This window comes from Hyla sarda, unplaced genomic scaffold, assembly GCF_029499605.1.
Source record: "Hyla sarda isolate aHylSar1 unplaced genomic scaffold, aHylSar1.hap1 scaffold_1336, whole genome shotgun sequence".
Classification (NCBI taxonomy): domain Eukaryota; kingdom Metazoa; phylum Chordata; class Amphibia; order Anura; family Hylidae; genus Hyla; species Hyla sarda.
Genome location: NW_026607962.1, coordinates 5,406 through 10,810, shown reverse-complemented (window position 1 = coordinate 10,810; position 5,405 = coordinate 5,406).

Sequence of the window (5,405 nt, the reverse complement as noted above, 5' to 3'; positions counted from 1 at the left end):
TCTCTTACCTGGCTTGCTCGCATATCTGGCTCGCTCGCTCTCACATCTGGCTGGCTCGCTTGCTCTCATTTCTGGCTGGCTCGCTTGCTCTCATATCTGGCTCGCTCGCTTGCTCTCTTGTCTGTCTCGCTCTCTTTTATCGCTCGCTCGCATATCTGGCTCGCTCGCTCTCAAATCTGGCTCGCTCGCTTGCTCTCATATCTGGCTTGCTCGCTTACTCTCATATCTGGCTCGCTCGCTTGCTCTCTTGTCTGGCTCGCTCTCTTATCTGGCTCGCTCGCATATCTGGCTCGCTCGCTCTCAAATCTGGCTCGCTCGCTTGCTCTCATATCTGGCTAGCTCGCTCGCTCTCTTGTCTTGCTCGCTCTCTTATCTGGCTCGCTCGCTCTCATATCTGGCTGGCTCGCTTGCTCTCATATCTGGTTCGCTCGCTTGCTCTCTTGTCTGGCTCGCTCTCTTATCTGGCTAGCTCGCTAGCATATCTGGCTCGCACGCTTGCTCTCTTGTCTGGCTTGGTCTCTTATCTGGCTCGCTCGCTCTCATATCTGGCTCGCTCGCTTGCTCTCATGTCTGGCTCGCTCGCTCTCATATCTGGCTTTCTCGCTTGCTCTCTTGTCTGGCTCGCTCTCTTATCTGGCTCGCTCTCATACCTGGCTCGCTCGCTCTCACATCTAGCTGGCTCCCTTGCTCTCATATCTGGCTCGCTTGCTCTCTTGTCTGGCTCGCTTTCTTATCTGGCTCGCTCTTATATCTGCCTTGCTAGCTCGCTCTCATATCTGGCTCGCTCGCTTGCTCTCTTGTCTGGCTCGCTCTCTTATCTGGCTCGCTCGCATATCTGGCTCCCTTGCTCTCACATCTGGCTCGCTCGCTTGCTCTCTTGTCTGGCTCGCTCTCTTATCTGGCTCGCTCGCTCGCATATCTGTCTCACTCGCTCTCATGTCTGGCTCGCTCGCTCTCATATCTGGCTTGCTCGCTTGCTCTCATATCTGGCTTGCTCTCATATCTGGCTCGCTCACTTGCTCTCATATCTGGCTCGCTCGCTTGTTCTCATATCTGGCTCGCTCGCTTGCTCTCTTGTCTGGCTCGCTCTCTTATCTGGCTCGCTCGCATATCTGGCTCGCTCGCTCTCATATCTGGCTCACTCGCTTGCTCTCATATTTGGCTAGCTCGCTTTCTCTCTTGTCTTGCTCGCTCTCTTATCTGGCTTGCTCGCTCTCATATCTGGCTGGTTCGCTTGCTCTCATATCTGGCTCGCTCGCTTGCTCTCTTGTCTGGCTCGCTCTCTTATCTGGCTTGCTCGCTAGCATATCTGGCTTGCACGCTTGCTCTCTTGTCTGGCTTGCTCTCTTATCTGGCTCGCTCGCTCTCATATCTGGCTCGCTCGCTTGCTCTCATATCTGGCTCGCTCGCTTGCTCTATTGTCTGGCTCGCTCTCTTATCTGGCTCGCTCGCTCTCACATCTAGCTGGCTCGCTTGCTCTCATATTTGGCTCGCTCGCTTGCTCTCTTGTCTGGCTCGCTCTCTTATTTGGCTCGCTCTCATATCTGGCTTGCTAGCTTGCTCTCATATCTGGTTCGCTCGTTTGCTCTCTTTTCTGTCTCGTTCTCTTTTATAGCTCGCTCGCATATCTGGTTTGCTCGCTCTCACATCTGGCTCGCTCGCTTGCTCACACGCATATCTGGTTCGCTCGCTATCATATCTTACTCGCTCCGTCTCATGTCTGGCTCGCTCTCATATCTGGCTTTCTCGCTTGCTCACTTGTCTGGCTCGCTCTCTTATCTGGCTTGCTCGCATATCTGGCTCGCTCGCTCTCACATCTGGCTGGCTCGCTTGCTCTCATTTCTGGCTGGCTCGCTTGCTCTCATATCTGGCTCGCTCGCTTGCTCTCTTGTCTGTCTCACTCTCTTTTATGGCTCGCTCGCATATCTGGCTCGCTCGCTCTCAAATCTGGCTCGCTCGCTTGCTCTCATATCTGGCTTGCTCGCTTGCTCTCATATCTGGCTCGCTCACTTGCTCTCTTGTCTGGATCGCTCTCTTATCTGGCTCGCTCGCATATCTGGCTCGCTCGCTCTCAAATCTGGCTCGCTCGCTTGCTCTCATATCTGGCTAGCTCGCTCGCTCTCTTGTCTTGCTCGCTCTCTTATCTGGCTCGCTCTCTCTCATATCTGGCTGGCTCGCTTGCTCTCATATCTGGTTCGCTCGCTTGCTCTCTTGTCTGGCTCGCTCTCTTATCTGGCTAGCTCGCTAGCATATCTGGCTCGCACGCTTGCTCTCTTGTCTGGCTTGGTCTCTTATCTGGCTCGCTCGCTCTCATATCTGGCTCGCTCGCTTGCTCTCATGTCTGGCTCGCTCGCTCTCATATCTGGCTTTCTCACTTGCTCTCTTGTCTGGCTCGCTCTCTTATCTGGCTCGCTCTCATACCTGGCTCGCTCGCTCTCACATCTAGCTGGCTCCCTTGCTCTCATATCTGGCTCGCTTGCTCTCTTGTCTGGCTCGCTTTCTTATCTGGCTCGCTCTTATATCTGCCTTGCTAGCTCGCTCTCATATCTGGCTCGCTCGCTTGCTCTCTTGTCTGGCTCGCTCTCTTATCTGGCTCGCTCGCTCGCATATCTGGCTCCCTTGCTCTCACATCTGGCTCGCTCGCTTGCTCTCTTGTCTGGCTCGCTCTCTTATCTGGCTCGCTCGCTCGCATATCTGTCTCGCTCGCTCTCATGTCTGGCTCGCTCGCTCTCATATCTGGCTTGCTCGTTTGCTCTCATATCTGGCTTGCTCGCTTGCTCTCATATGTGGCTCGCTCACTTGCTCTCATATCTGGCTCGCTCGCTTGTTCTCATATCTGGCTCGCTCGCTTTCTCTCTTGTCTGGCTCGCTCTCTTATCTGGCTCGCTCGCATATCTGGCTCGCTCGCTCTCATATCTGGCTCGCTCGCTTGCTCTCATATTTGGCTAGCTCGCTTTCTCTCTTGTCTTGCTCGCTCTCTTATCTGGCTTGCTCGCTCTCATATCTGGCTGGTTCGCTTGCTCTCATATCTGGCTCGCTCGCTTGCTCTCTTGTCTGGCTCGCTCTCTTATCTGGCTTGTTTGCTAGCATATCTGGCTTGCACGCTTGCTCTCTTGTCTGGCTTGCTCTCTTATCTGGCTCGCTCGCTCTCATATCTGGCTCGCTCGCTTGCTCTCATATCTGGCTCGCTCGCTTGCTCTCTTGTCTGGCTCGCTCTCTTATCTGGCTCGCTCATATATCTGGCTCGCTCGCTCTCACATCTAGCTGGCTCACTTGCTCTCATATTTGGCTCGCTCGCTTGCTCTCTTGTCTGGCTCGCTCTCTTATCTGGCTCGCTCTCATATCTGGCTTGCTAGCTTGCTCTCATATCTGGTTCGCTCGTTTGCTCTCTTTTCTGTCTCGCTCTCTTTTATAGCTCGCTCGCATATCTGGCTTGCTCGCTCTCACATCTGGCTCGCTCGCTTGCTTGCACGCATATCTGGTTCGCTCGCTCTCATATCTTACTCGCTCCGTCTCATGTCTGGCTCGCTCGCTCTCATATCTAGCTTGCTCGCTTGCTCTCATATCTGGCTCGCTCGCTTGCTCTCTTGTCTGGCTCGCTCTCTTATCTGGCTCGCTCGCATATCTTGCGCGCTCACTCTCAAATCTGGCTCGCTTGCTTGCTCTCATATCTGGCTAGCTCGCTTGCTCTCATATCTGGCTAGCTCGTTTGCTCTCTTGTCTTGCTTGCTCTCTTATCTGGCTCGCTCGCTCTCATATCTGGCTGGCTCGCTTGCTCTCATATCTGGCTTGCTCGCTTGCTCTCATATCTGGCCCTCTTGCTCTCATATCTGGCTCGCTCGCTTGCTTAATTGTCTGGCTCGCTGTCTTATCTGGCTCGCTCGCTCTCATATCTGGCTGGCTCGCTTGCTCTCATATCTGGCTCTCTTGCTCTCATATCTGGCTCGCTCGCTTGCTTAATTGTCTGGCTCGCTCTCTTATCTGGCTCGCTCGCATATCTTGCTCGCTCGCTCTCACATCTGGCTCGCTCGCTCGCTCTCATATCTGGCTTGCTCGCTTGCTCTCATATCTGGCTAGCTCGCTTGCTCTCATATCTGGCTAGCTCGTTTGCTCTCTTGTCTTGCTCGCTCTCTTATCTGGCTAGCTCGCTCTCATATCTGGCTGGCTCGCTTGCTCTCATATCTGGCTCGCTCGCTTGCTCTCATATCTGGCTCTCTTGTTCTCATATCTGGCTCGCTCGCTTGCTTAATTGTCTGGCTCGCTCTCTTATCTGGCTCGCTCGCTCGCTCGCTCTCACATCTGGCTCGCTCGCTTGCTCTCAAATGTGGCTCGCTCGCTTGCTCTCATGTCTGGCTCGTTCGCTCTCATATCTGGCTCGCTCGCTTTCATATCTTACTCGCTCGCTCTCATGTCTGGCTACCTCGCTCTCATATCTGGCTTGCTCTCATATCTGGCTCGCTCGCTTGCTCTCTTGTCTGGCTCGCTCTCTTATCTGACTTGCTCGCATATCTGGCTCGCTCGCTCTCAAATCTGGCTCGCTCGCTTGCTCTCATATCTGGCTAGCTCGCTTGCTCTCTTGTCTTGCTCGCTCTCTTACCTGGCTCGCTCTCATATCTGGCTGGCTCGCTTGCTCTCATATCTGGCTCGCTCGCTTGCTCTCATATCTGGCTCTCTTGCTCTCATATCTGGCTCGCTCGCTTGCTTAATTGTCTGGCTCGCTCTCTTATCTGGCTTGCTCTCTCTCACATCTGGCTTGCTCGCTGCTCTCTTGTCTGGCTCGCTCTCTTATCTGGCTCGCTCGCATATCTTGCTCGCTCGCTCTCACATCTGGCTCGCTCGCTTGCTCTCAAATGTGGCTAGCTCGCTTGCTCTCTTGTCTTGCTCGCTCTCTTATCTGGCTCGCTCGCTCTCATATCTGGCTGGCTCGCTTGCTCTCATATCTGGCTCGCTCGCTTGCTCTCTTGTCTGGCTCGCTCTCTTATCTGGTTTGCTCGCTAGCATATCTGGCTCGCACGCTTGCTCTCTTGTCTGGCTTGCTCTCTTATCTGGCTCGCTCGCTTTCATATCTGGCTCGCTCGCTTGCTCTCATGTCTGGCTCGCTCGCTTGCTCTCATGTCTGGCTCGCTCTCATATCTGGCTTTCTCGCTTGCTCTCTTGTCTGGCTCGCTCTCTTATCTGGCTCGCTCGCATATCTGGCTCGCTCGCATATCTGGCTTGCTCGCTCTCACATCTGGCTGGCTTGCTTGCTCTCATTTCTGGCTGGCTCGCTTGCTCTCATATCTGGCTCACTCGCTTCCTCTCTTGTCTGTCTCACTCTCTTTTATGGCTCGTTTGCATATCTGGCTCGCTCGCTTGCTCTCATATCTGGCATGCTCGCTCACTCTCATATCTGGCTTGCTCGCTTG